The sequence below is a fragment of the Lynx canadensis genome, chromosome F2, assembly GCF_007474595.2.
Source record: "Lynx canadensis isolate LIC74 chromosome F2, mLynCan4.pri.v2, whole genome shotgun sequence".
In the NCBI taxonomy this organism is placed as follows: Eukaryota; Metazoa; Chordata; class Mammalia; order Carnivora; family Felidae; genus Lynx; species Lynx canadensis.
Genome location: NC_044320.2, coordinates 30,173,865 through 30,188,324, shown reverse-complemented (window position 1 = coordinate 30,188,324; position 14,460 = coordinate 30,173,865). Strand labels below are relative to the sequence as shown.

At 41.3% G+C, this 14,460-nt stretch overlaps 1 protein-coding gene and 1 long non-coding RNA gene across 2 annotated transcripts in view; one reads left to right on the top strand and one right to left on the bottom strand.

Moving 5' to 3' along the window:
- RSPO2 (R-spondin 2) overlaps positions 1–14,460 on the bottom strand; it is a 150,588-nt gene that overhangs the window by 123,507 nt on the left and 12,621 nt on the right. The gene's annotated exons all lie outside the window — the stretch shown is intronic.
- LOC115506453 lies at positions 7,601–10,260 on the top strand. Its single transcript, XR_003966389.1, has 3 exons — positions 7,601–7,718; positions 7,820–7,907; positions 10,250–10,260. It is a non-coding gene; the product is annotated as an uncharacterized LOC115506453 (long non-coding RNA).

The following is a 14,460-nucleotide window of genomic DNA, read 5'->3' as shown; positions in this document are numbered from 1 at the left end:
CTAGCATATGAGGGTTGATGTTTTTTCTATAGATGAATAAGTGACTTTATCTTCCCAATCAATAGTTCCCCTTTCTATCCTGCATCCTGGTCACATATCCTAGATATTTAGATATTTAGTGAACATTTTCCCTTGGCTATCTAGTATCTCAAAGTGAAGATAATGAAATAAAAAAAAAACTACCACCTATCAATTTTCCTCTTCTCAAAAACAAAATATCTTTTATAGTGTACCGCAGCACAAATTCTTGGTCCCCACTTTTTCATTCCCCAGATTCAGTAAGGCACCAAGATGAGAGGATACTTCTAAACCCTTCTAGCAGCTCTTCTTGTCACCCGATAGGAGGACCCCTGGTCCAGCTGCAATAGACTTGTGCCAAGATTACTGCAAACACTTTTAGGTGGCCTCTCCGATTCCAGCTTCATCCCCTCCACACCACTCATCTTCCCCAGGCTGCACTTCCGTCTCCCTCAAGCTGCCAATTTTTTTTTAGTGGAAAAAAAATAGTAAAAATGAAGAAAAGGTGGTTGTACTTGATGCTGGTGGTGGCGTGTGGAAAGGCACGGGGAGCAGAGAAATGCAACACCAAGATGTACATTCTTTATGCAATTCCAGCATAAGTGGAAAGCTAAAAACTACAACCCACTGGCAACACCCTTCGCTGAGTCACTGTATTCTTTGTGTACATTTTTCTAAGAGCAATCAAAATGGTAATTGTAGGACTAACTTTAGAACATGAAATCACTGTATCTGCACTAACATGGAATGCAATGTGAAAAGTAATCTCTCATTAAACCAGAAACTGTGGTTTATATGGTTTGAAAAATGCGTCGGATTGTTCATTCTCAGGGGATAGATCATAGTGCTCCTTAAGGACAGAAAATTGAGAGAAAGTATTAGTTCCTTCCACAAAATACTTAAGAAATCCCATGAGCCTCTGAGTTTCTCCCCGACTTGTTCTAATTATAGTGGGAATAAAGTGTTCCTTAAGTGTATCTTTAATGCCATCCTTAAAAATGCCCTTTTCCCAAGGTAGGATCCCAATTCAAATAAACTGTAATAAGTCATTTTTAGAGACAATCTAAGAAATTTAGTTGTTATAGATAATAAATGATGCTGAGAAAGTACTATTAATTTTGTTAAATGTGCTGATGGCATAGTGATTCTTAAGGAACCATGGTTTACAGATAATGAAGTACCTTAAGGTAAAATATAGTATATCTGTGATTTGCTTTAAAATACTTTAGCAGGAACAAAAGGACAGATCAAGCATAATAATAAATATGGAGTCTGCGTGATGTATACGGTGAGATATCTTCTATTTGATTGGAATTCCTCATAATAAAAAAGTTCTTGATGTCTACTTTTTTCCCTTTATGTAGAGCTCAAAATGATGGCCCAGCTGAGAAGGTACTGGGGTCACAGTAGCATCAAAGTAGAGAAAGATTTGCTGTGACCAGGCTATGGCCAAAGCTATGTGAAAATCGGTCCAGAAAGTCTCCTAAATATAAGGTCTAGAAAATATACATGTTATTTTATGATAACCTTATGTGACCAAGCAGACTCCTACACAGAAGACAAGTTTTATTTTCTTTTTGTTTTGACTGAAATTACCAACTTTTTCCCCCTACAGGTTGTTTTGCTTCCCCACCCCCCACCATAACACGTATCAATTTTACATTAAATAATTGAAACCTATTGAAAATTCATTCCCTCCAGGCAACCATACCTTCCATGTCTGCATTGCTCAACAGGGAGAGAAAAGGAGTTGGAAACAAGATTGGATCCTTCTCCAAGACAGCAATGGAGACAAAAGACCAAATGATTATCAGAGCATCTAGCAGCAGCAAGGGAACTTTAGAAATATAGATAGCTTTTCTGAATTATATTGTTATCTTCAAAGTACTGCCTCTTGTAGCTGCTTCTTAGGATAAGTAAGGGACGAGATAAGTGCAAGTCAAAGAGTTGGTGGTATTTCCTATGGAGTTTCAACTCACTTTTGTGTCTTCCTGCTGTCTCATCTTGCTTTTGAGTATAAACCAGTATCACAGACAATTAGTAGTTTCCACATCAGCAGCACAAGCTTACAGTGAGCACTGGTTTCTCCTGCAGTACTTAAACACCTGCGATTCATGGGACACAGAATCCAGCTCCCTTCTCACACAGGCTGTTTCAGTTTCTTTGGATTGATTGGAGCCCAGGCTCCCAGGTCATTAGATGCTCCCAAGGTTGTTCCCACCATTTTCAGATTTAGGAAACACAGACAAAGTCTGTCCATATACTTGCTAATATAAACAGACTTTCTTATTTTGTTAAATCCGTTATGAAGACAGAGACACAAAAGCATCCTGTCAATCTGTGCACACTGTCCTTCAAGTATGAAAAAGCACCTTAAAAAAATAATTTGTGGGGCGCCTGGGTGGCTCAGTCGGTTGGGCGTCCGACTTCAGCTCAGGTCACGATCTCGCGGTCCGTGAGTTCGAGCCCCGCGTCGGGCTCTGGGCTGATGGCTCAGAGCCTGGAGCCTGCTTCCGATTCTGTGTCTCCCTCTCTCTCTGCCCCTCCCCCGTTCATGCTCTGTCTCTTTCTGTCTCAAAAATAAATAAACGTTAAAATAATAATAATAATTTGTATCGGGGCACCTGGGTGGCTCAGTCGGTTGGGTGTCCAACTTCAGCTCAGGTCATGATCTCACGGTTTATGAGTTCAAGCCCGCGTCAGGCTCTGTGCTGACAGCTCAGAGCCTGGAGCCTGCTTCGGATTCTGGGTCTCCCTTTCTCTCTCTGTGCCTCCCCTGCTTGTGCTCTCTGTCTCTCAAAAATAAATAAATATTAAAAAAAATTTAAAAGAAAGAATTTGTATTAAAATCCAAAATTGTTATTAAAAAAAAAAACACAATTTGGTACAATTAGCGTTCCTTCATACCAAATAAACCACCACTAGAGTTTTGCTCTCCTCCCAGATCTTAGCATAGCATACAAAACAAAGTCACCTTATATTATCAAAATGTGAAGATGTGCTCTGTCGTCTGTGAAAGTCTGACCATCTTCTAAGATTTGGCTCCTCAGACACCTCCTCTGGACTAGGCATAAAAGCCTATGGCACATCCTATGTGTATCAACAGTGCTTTTTATGTTGGGTTGTATTTACCAGTTTATTCCACAAATTTGAGCATCCCCCAAAACAAGACCATGTGTTATTCATTTTAAGTTACCGGCATCTAGGAAGTATTTGATGAAATGCTTTGCTCCTCCTGGGTATCATAAATAATCATCCATGTTCTTGAGTGGCTTAATTAAGTCAGTTGATGAGCCCACTAGTGTACAGGACAGCAAAACAAACATGATACTAGATTCTGACATTTCCCTTCATGCTTCCCTTCATTTTTTCCACTGTGTCCTAGATTTTAGGAGTTTCTCGATCTTAACTATTCTTGTCTTCATGTGCTAAAATCATAGTACTTTTACCATCTGGCAAGGAAATTAAAAATCATAAGTTCTTGTATCTCCTTATTGCTTAATAGTAACTACCTGTATCTGAGAATGTAGTATATACCATAGTAATATTCTTTACATGTATTCACTCATTTAATATTTATGAGAACCTTATGAAGTACTGTTATTCCAATTATACCAAAGGTAAAAGTGAAGCACGGAGAGGTTATGTATCTTGTTCAACGTCATTCAGCTCATAACTGACAAAGTCAGGATTCAAACCCAGGCAGTCTGGCTTTAATGTTTAGAACAAAAGAATGCTTCCTGGGTGTTTTTCTTGTGCTTAACAGGGTGGAAAAAAAATCAATGTTTGAAAGATAGTTTAATCATAAGGTTCCTTTCAAAAGGGGAATGAAGAACTGGAGGGTGAAGATGCACTGAGCTCATCCATCCAGCCTCCACTGGGCTGACCCAGACCCTCTCCTCTCCCATCAACCCCAAGAAGGTCCCAGTGCCTACTGAGCTGCCAAGCACTTCTACCCTCTCTCACTATTGGTCAGATAATTGGTATAAACAAGGGATTAATCAAAAAAATAATACTAAGTGCCTGTTACTAGAAGACTCTGAAGAACAGAAACACAGAAGTCACTATTGGAGTCCTTAAAAAGAATCCAACTAGAAGGGCTGTATGCATAGGCATTAAAACACCTACACTAGCAGGCAAGTATATAAAATATACATATTAAAATTTCCTGCCTAAGTCTATTAACTTTTTAAATTTTTTTAGTGATTTTATTTATTTTTGAGACAGATAAAGACAGAGCATGAGCAGGGGAGGGGCAGAGAGAGAGGGAGACACAGAATCCAAAGCAGATTCCAGGCTCTGAGCTGTCAGTACAGAGTCCGACGCAGGGCTCGAACCCACAGACTGTGAGATCATGACCTGAGCCAAAGCTGGACGCTCAACCAACTGAGCTACCCAGCCGCCTCAAAATCCATTAACTTCTCAACTTGGGTGATCACTGAAGGTATCTGAATTGGGTCCTGTGGGCTAGATTTCAAATGGAAGCAATGTAAGAAGTAAAGGCATTTTAGAAGGGAGGAAAAAAAAACTTACATGAGCAAATGCTTGGGAACCATAAATGATGCAGTTTAGTTGCAGCATAGAGTAAACACTTGATGGTCTCAGATGGCTACAAAGGCAGGTTGGGTCCAGACCAAACAGTGCATGAAATATCACACTAAGAATGTTAGCTTCCAGGCATTAAGTTCCTAAAATCTGAGCAGCAGAAAGACAGGACCAAAGAGTAACCATAGGAAAACTAATGTGGTTTGATGTGTAAACCTAATGGAAAAACTAGAGTGATAAATAGAGATCAAACAGTTAAAAGACTTTTGCAATAATCATGACTAAAATACTGATCTGGGCCGGGACACCCACAAGGAGAAATTTAACAAAGGGTGAATTTGATTACAAACCAAAACTAACAAGTGTTAATAATACATAGAGCACAGGGTTCTAAAGGAACAGAATATTCTAAGATGTCATCAAAATTTCCAATCTGGGAAAGAGAACTGAAGTATCACCAAAATCAACAGCAGAGTCAGTACTGAGCAAGAGGACAGTGTGGAGTTGTGGGTCCCACTTGCTTAGCTCTGGCTGAGGGAGGACATGTTCACTTTTAGGACAAGTTTGCCAAGAAAGTAGAGCTCTCCAGCATGCAAATGAAAATACAGGGCTTGTCTAAGAGAGTTTAAAGTCATCAAATAATTTTGACAAGCCCCAAAGCATGAACTGAAATCAAGTTTCTTCTCTTTGCAACATTTTAGATGATGTTAAAGAACAAACGTATGGGGAAAATAAAAAAGAATGCTATAGGGATGTAATTTTTTTCCAAGAAAGATGGACCATGAAAGGAATGGCAAGAGCAAAAATTGCATTTTAAGGGTTGTAAAGTCAGAGGACACTGTTGTTTTGTACATATTATTGAAGATTCCTAAAATTTCTTTCAAAGTAAAAGAGGACAGTGCCAGCAAATAAGAGGCAGAAGATACAAATGGAACAGATCACATCTGAGCAAGGCCCAGGAAAGAAGACCAAAGGTCCAGGTAGGAGCAACAGGCTTCACTTCATCTGAAATAGTGGGGAAAAAAATGAATTTAAAGAATGGGTGACTAAAGAAGTTTTTAAGTAGAGTGGGATATGGGAACAGGAAAGAACACGTGTGGTGAGAATGAGAAAAGATTAGTGAGCACTAAGTGTACAGCTCCGTTCTTCTCAGGAACTTAAGCAGCAAGGTTGTTACAGGAGTGACAAGAGACAGTATGGGATCAAGACCAAGACTGCAGGGAACCATTTGGAAGGTGTGGAAGGAGGACGTGATAGAGTCCAATACAAATGATGACAAAAAGGATCTCCAAGGAGTAGTAAATCCCATTTAAGGGCAACACTACACCAAACACCTCTTAGCAGTTTGAGACGTTCACAAATGGTCCAAGGGGAAAGCAATAATACAGACTACAGCCTCAAAGATGATGGTTATGGAGTAAATGTTTGTGTCCCTTCCCCCCAAAAAAAGTCCATATACTGAAATTCTAATTCCAATGTGATAATGTTGGGAGGTGGGGCCCTGGGGAGATGTGTCTGAGAGTGGAACCTTCCTGAATAGGTTGGTGCCCTTATAAGAAGGGGCCAGTGAGCTAGCTAGCCCTCTACCATCTGAAGATACAAAAAGGAAATGGCTGTTTGCAACATGGAAGATCCTCACTGAAAACATCCATGCTGGCATCCTGATCTCAGACTTTCAGCCTCTAGAACTGAGGAATTTCTGTTGTGTATAGGCCCCACTGTCTATGACGTTCTCTTATAGCAGCCCAAATGGACTAAGAACACAGGTCCAGTCAGAATCCTGAGTCTACCAATACAACATGCTGCCAAATATATGTGTGTGTGTGTGCATGTGTATACACACGCACACACATATATATACACACACACACACACATATATGTGTATACACACACACACACACATATATATATATACACACACATACAGACACACACACAGACCTGTAGTTACAAAAAAGTTAAAAAAAAAAAACAAGGTCAATTCAGTGATAGTAAAGAAAGATAGAACTTTAGACCCAGAGTTTATGACAGGTTGAACCATACAAATTGTATTCAAGAGAAGAAGATACAAATTGGAGAACTGATATTTAGAAGGGTCTTAAAATACAGTTATTTCAATAGCTGAAGAGAAAGTGAGATAAAAGACCAGTTCTTGAAGGTCACCAACATAGTAACTATGGGTGCTAAGTTTAAAGGAACCCTGTGACCTGAATGAGAAGCAACTAATGGAGATGGTAGAGGGACTTCCCGAAGGTCCGTGCATGGTGCCCATGCGGGGAAGGCAGCGGAAATGAATGTAGAAGGAGGTTGTTAAGTAACAGTGGTGGGAAATAATGGTTAAGACAGGGCATAGCCAAAGGGGAAGCATTCTTTCCTTTCCCAAGGAAGTCTGGAGAAATGAAGGGAGGGGGACTCCATGAGAAGATTCCAGAAAAGCAGCATTATGGACTGCAACCCAGATTCCATTATAGCTCAACACCAGTGCTCATCAAATGTGGGATTAATGAATGGCAAGATGGAAAAAGTCATCATACAGAAATAGGAGTGACTTTGCCATTAACACTGCTTTCTTCTGACATGTAGGAAACCTAAGTGACAAAGAGGAAAACATGAGGAAGTGAGGAGTGACATCCTTCAAGATGATTAGTAGACTAGCGGGAGGTGCAGGACAAGCTCTGCATCCAGAGTGACAGTGATGGGTAACAGATGCTGGAAGCTCAAAACTTGCAGCTTGGAAGCAGGACAAAACTGGGCAGTCGGGGGATCAAGGGCTTTGTTTAGAGTCAGGCCCAACTTCAGATCCTGGGCCCATCACATGCTAGCTTTAAGAACTTCTTGCCTCACCTCTTGGCTCCCTTAACTCCTGCCAATGAGCTTCCAGATCCGTAGCAAGTGGCTGTTGCAAGGAGTAAATGAAGTATTGAATATCTGTCAAGCGCAAGGCTGGAACATACAAAGTATGTATAAAAACTACAACAAAAATAGATGGTAGCTATCATTACTAGAAGGGAGGAAGCGCTGAAGAGTCTCAGAGGCTGTGAAAAGCAGAGGCAGCACCGGGAAGGGGGAAAGAGGGGTGTGTGGCAAGGGAGCAGAGGACAGCAGCCACTGTATGACAGCAAGTGTCTTGATAAATGGGACCGTCAAACCTAAGTAAGTGCACTGGATTTGTAGTGGGAGGTTTGTTTTGATTAAAATGCTTTTTCTATTTCCATGTACTGTTAAAGCTCTGTCATTCTGAAATCCCATGTAAGCCTCAGAGATGCAGAGGCTGGGCTACAGCACCAAGCACCAGCCTACCAGGAGAGAGAACCCCACAGTGACTTTTCTTGCTCAGACAAGGTAAGGATCTTGTTTCATTTCTTTGTTTCTCTAATGGTGGCAAGTAATATTTTGTTCCTAATAAGCAACAAAAGAAAACAAATGATTTCTAAAGTTCTATCTAAAACATCACATTGCTCTTTTTGCTAAATTGCTACGAGGGAATGGTTATTTTAATTTGGTTGGATTTGGTAGTAATATACTTGATGGGGGGGGGGAGTAGGATTTCGGGAAAAAAAATTGTCTTAGCATTTCTCACCTTGAAGCATGCCAACATTCTCTCAACCTACATTTAATAGGAAAGAAAATTAAAGAGCTAACCATGACAACTTTGTAATTGTGACAGCCAGTGGAGAAGCCAAGGAACGTGAAAGCCCTGTAGGGTAGTCTGTCTGAGCAGGGGCGAGGAGAGGGCTCTCTGTGAGGCAAGAAAACTCCAGAGAAAAGGAAATCAAAGAGTCACTTGCACAAAACTTTGTTTTAATGACCAAGAATTTGAGATGTTACATGGATAGAATTGCATTTGTATTGTTATCAATAGCAACTTGATATTGCTCCATTTTCCACACACACACAAAAATTTTAATGTAAATTAAACACAGAAGTTTCTCTCTTGATTACAAAGCCCATGTATTAGCCCCCACCAGATTCAAAATCCAAACATCTCAGAACATTCATTTCTTTCTGCCTTTATTATATAAAATGACATATTCGAGCTTGCAAAAAAAAAAAAAAAAAGTAGGTTTCATTCACTATTCACAAATACTGAAACTTACAAATATTAAAATTTGGGGGGGGGGCATTTAGTAGGGGGAAGAAATGTCTTTTCCACATGTAGCTGCCACACAAACTTAGCTGAAGTATACTCACCTTTTCTAGACATTAAAAAGATAGACATCTTGTCTGTATAGGTTACACTGATATATACATCTGAAATGGTAAAAGATTTTTCCCTACATCTACCTAAGTGAGTTTCAGGTGACAATATGTGAACAATTTGCTAACTGCTTAGTCCATTCAGATCACCATAGAGTTGATACCCAAGGATATACATATTTTATATATATGGTTGGAATTAAACTGTGGAATATAAAACACAGCTCCATCTTAAACCTCCTTCCTACCTTGTCATCTTTATTCACTGAACTGGAGAATCCCTGTATCTCAGATTCAGATCAGTAAATATTCAGTAAAACATGAAACACCTCTTATCTTGGAGAAGCCAAAAGCCAAGACAGGGAGAGTTAAACGCTAAATGACCCCTATTCCAGACAGCATGAACAGCAGGGACCGCTGCTGGAAGAAGGCTCACCGCACACACAGTTTCACAGAGTAGGAAGCCCTTTGTTAATCAGCAGCCACCATTCAAGCCTAGGGCCTTATGCAAAAGAAAACATTTGTACATTTTCAGGACAGTAGAATACAATTTCACCAATGCAAAGATAAAATGTGTTATCATTCACCTTGGATTACAATATCTGGGGTTTCATTGCCTTGTGAAATGTCCAAATCAAGAACAACTACAAATTTTTCTCACACCACATACACCATGAAACATTTAACAAGTACATCGTTAGACTATTCAAAAGACTGGGAAGAAAACTGTTTATTCAGTGGCAGACAAAACCATGAAGATGTGAACAGGATACGATATATAGAGGAAAAATGAAGAGAACTCAGACTAGCAATGAAAAAAATGGTCACGGGTCATGTTTTTAAACCATTAGTTTAGGGAGGGAAGGAACAATCTTATATTCTATCCAGCCATGTAAATTTTTTTCTTGGTTTAAAATTGGCACCTTGAGACGAAAGCACTATTTGCAAAATACTCTGCTACTAACACCTCATAGGCACACCCATGTTCTGAAATGGTGCAGGCTTCAAGTCCGTAATTCAAGTCTGACCCAGTGTATTAATGCAGTTCGGCCAAATTACACACATAATGGGCAAGAATTTAAACATTCATCCTATGAATCCCCTTTCCCAATGTAATTGTCAAGGGCAGTCCACATTATAGGCTTTCTAGAAATAAACCATTTGGGTGTGCAGACAAAACATTACATTTTTACGTAGTCAGCAGACATAATTAAAAAAAAAATCCTAACCATCTGCTAGGATACTATTGATCCCAAGTGTTCACAGAGAAAAAAGTCAAAAAGGTAAAAAGAAACAATGAAGAAAAGGGGGGAAAAAAGCAAAGATGGAGGCTGGAAGCTGCATCAGTCAGTGTCAGAGGCATGTGTGTTTAGCCGGATGCAGCAACCAGAAAGCCATTTCTTTGCCAATGATTACCCTGTGGGAGCAGGACTAGCACTTAGAAATATTTTTATCACCTTCTAGAATTTAAACCTGGCCTTATCCAGGATATGAATTATTTTTTTTAATTTTTTTTTAATGTTTATTTTATTTTTGAGACAGAGAGAGACAGAGCATGAACGGGGGAGGGGCAGAGAGAGAGGGAGACACAGAATCGGAAGCAGGCTCCAGGCTCTGAGCCATCAGCCCAGAGCCCGACGCGGGGCTCGAACTCACGGACCGTGAGATCGTGACCTGAGCTGAAGTCGGACGCCCAACCGACTGAGCCACCCAGGCGCCCCAGGATATGAATTATTATTAATGAATGCAGAATTTAATCATGTACCAGAAAACACTAGTCAAAGCTCTCAATCTTATTATAAATATTTAAATTACAATCTTTAATCCTGCTTATGGCAGAGACCACACCAAGTATATTAAGGGGGACTTTGGGGAACTTGTGACCTCACGTGTGGTTAGCAGAAGTGCGATCCTCTGATAACGTTGAAGAATTTGTACATTTCACCACTTACGCTCCTCAAAACACCTCAACAAAATATTTGCAAGGTTGGTGGGCAGTGTGCGCCTTCTCCCTCAGTGAATAACTTGGTAAAGTAAGAAAGCTGATACAATTTAAGGAGATGCCTGTGGTCCACTGTATTTATAATATTCACCCAAAGTAAGGGACAAGTTTAGGGACTGACCTCAAAGATTTTCCTTTAGGGGGCGCAGGAAGATGGCGGCGTAGGAGGACGCTGGGCTCACCGCGCGTCCTGCTGATCACTTAGATTCCACCTACACCTGCCTAAATAACCCAGAAAACCGCCAGAAGATTAGCAGAACGGAGTCACCGGACCCAAGTGCAGACGAGAGGCCCACGGAAGAGGGTAGGAAGGGCGGCGAGGCGGTGCGCGCTCCACGGACTGGCGGGAGGGAGCCGGGGCGGAGGGGCGGCTCGCCAGCCAAGCAGAGCCCCCGAGTCCGGCTTGCAAAAGGGGAGGGGCCTGACGGACTGTGTTCCGACAGCAAGCGCGACTTAGCGTCTGGGAGGTCATAAGTTAACAGCTCTGCTCGGAAAGCGGGAAGGCTGGAGGACAAAGGGAGGGTGAGCTGCGGAGCCCCTGGACGACAGAGCTCAGTTTGGCGGGGAACAAAGGCGCTCGCCAGCGCCATCTCCCCCGCCCATCCCCCAGCCAAAATCCCAAAGGGAACCGGTTCCGGCCAGGGAAATTGCTCCCTCCGCGCAAACACCCAACTCTGTGCTTCTGCGGAGCCAAACCTCCGGCAGCGGATCTGACTCCCACCGGCTGCCACAGGGCCCCTCCTGAAGTGGATCACCTAAGGAGAAGCGAGCTAAGCCTGCTCCCCCTCCCGCCGTGCACCTTGCCTTCCCACCCCAGCTAATACGCCAGATCCCCAGCATCACAAGCCTGGCAGTGTGCAAGTAGCCCAGATGGGCCACGCCACCCCACAGTGAATCCCGCCCCTAGGAGAGGGGAAGAGAAGGCACACACCAGTCTGACTGTGGCCCCAGCGGTGGGCTGGGGGCAGACATCAGGACTGACTGCGGCCCCGCCCACCAACTCCAGTTATACACCACAGCACAGAGGAAGTGCCCTGCAGGTCCTCACCACACCAGGGACTATCCAAAATGACCAAGCGGAAGAATTCCCCTCAGAAGAATCTCCAGGAAATAACAACAGCTAATGAGCTGATCAAAAAGGATTTAAATAATATAACAGAAAGTGAATTTAGAATAATAGTCATAAAATTAATCGCTGGGCTGGAAAACAGTATACAGGACAGCAGAGAATCTCTTGCTACAGAGATCAAGGGACTAAGGAACAGTCACGAGGAGCTGAAAAACACTTTAAATGAAATGCAAAACAAAATGCAAACCACCACGGCTCGGATGGAAGAGGCAGAGGAGAGAATAGGTGAACTAGAAGATAAAGTTATGGAAAAAGAGGAACTGAGAAAAAGAGAGATAAAAAAATCCAGGAGTATGAGGGGAAAATTAGAGAACTAAGTGATACACTAAAAAGAAATAATATATGCATAATTGGTATCCCAGAGGAGGAAGAGAGAGGGAAAGGTGCTGAAGGGGTACTTGAAGAAATAATAGCTGAGAACTTCCCTGAACTGGGGAAGGAAAAAGGCATTGAAATCCAAGAGGCACAGAGAACTCCCTTCAGACGTAACTTGAATCGATCTTCTGCACGACATATCATAGTGAAACTGGCAAAATACAAGGATAAAGAGAAAATTCTGAAAGCAGCAAGGGGTAAACGTGCCCTCACATATAAAGGGAGACCTATAAGACTCGTGACTGATCTCTCTTTTGAAACTTGGCAGGCCAGAAAGAATTGGCACGAGATTTTCAGGGTGCTAGACAGCAAAAATATGCAGCCGAGAATCCTTTATCCAGCAAGTCTGTCATTTAGAATAGAAGGAGAGATAAAGGTCTTCCCAAACAAACAAAAACTGAAGGAATTTGTCACCACTAAACCAGCCCTACAAGAGATCCTAAGGGGGACCCTGTGAGACAAAGTACCAGAGACATCACTACAAGCATAAAACATACAGACATCACAATGACTCTAAACCCGTATCTTTCTATAATAACACTGAATGTAAACGGATTAAATGCGCCAACCAAAAGACATAGGGTATCAGAATGGATAAAAAAACAAGACCCATCTATTTGCTGTCTACAAGAGACTCATTTTAGACCTGAGGACACCTTTAGATTCAGAGTGAGGGGATGGAGAACTATTTATCATGCTACTGGAAGCCAAAAGAAAGCTGGAGTAGCCATACTTATATCAGACAAACTAGACTTTCAATTAAAGGCTGTAACAAGAGATGAAGAAGGACATTATATAATAGTTACAGGGTCTATCCATCAGGAAGAGCTAACAATTATAAATGTCTATGCGCCGAATACCGGAGCCCCCAAGTATATAAAACAATTACTCATAAACAGAAGCAACCTTATTGATAAGAATGTGGTAATTGCAGGGGACTTTAACACCCCACTTACAGAAATGGATAGATCATCTAGACACACGGTCAATAAAGAAACAAGGGCCCTGAATGAGACATTGCATCAGATGGACTTGACAGATATATTTAGAACTCGGCATCCCAAAGCAACAGAATATACTTTCTTCTCGAGTGCACATGGAACATTCTCCAAGATAGATCACATACTGGGTCACAAAACAGCCCTTCATAAGTTTACAAGAATTGAAATTATACCATGCATACTTTCAGACCACAATGCTATGAAGCTTGAAATCAACCACAGGAAAAAGTCTGGAAAACCTCCAAAAGCGTGGAGGTTAAAGAACACCCTACTAACGAATGAGTGGGTCAACCAGGCAATTAGAGAAGAAATCAAAAAATATATGCAAACAAACGAAAATGAAAATACAACAATCCAAACGCTTTGGGATGCAGCGAAGGCAGTCCTGAGAGGAAAATACATTGCAATCCAGGCCTATCTCAAGAAACAAGAAAAATCCCAAATACAAAATCTAACAGCACACCTAAAGGAAATAGAAGCAGAACAGCAAAGGCAGCCTAAACCCAGCAGAAGAAGAGAAATAATAAAGATCAGAGCAGAAATAAACAATATAGAATCTAAAAAAACTGTAGAGCAGATCCACGAAACCAAGAGTTGGTTTTTTGAAAAAATAAACAAAATTGACAAACCTCTAGCCAGGCTTCTCAAAAAGAAAAGGGAGATGACCCAAATAGATAAAATCATGAATGAAAATGGAATTATTACAACCAATCCCTCAGAGATACAAACAATTATCAGGGAATACTATGAAAAATTATATGCCAACAAATTGGACAACCTGGAAGAAATGGACACATTCCTGAACACCCACACTCTTCCAAAACTCAATCAGGAGGAAATAGAAAGCTTGAACAGACCCATAACCAGCGAAGAAATTGAATCGGTTATCAAAAATCTCCCAACAAATAAGAGTCCAGGACCAGATGGCTTCCCAGGGGAGTTCTACCAGACATTTAAAGCAGAGATAATACCTATCCTTCTCAAGCTATTCCAAGAAATAGAAAGGGAAGGAAAACTTCCAGACTCATTCTATGAAGCCAGTATTACTTTGATTCCTAAACCAGACAGAGACCCAGTAAAAAAAGAGAACTACAGGCCAATATCCCTGATGAATATGGATGCAAAAATTCTCAATAAGATACTAGCAAATCGAATTCAACAGCATATAAAAAGAATTATTCACCATGATTC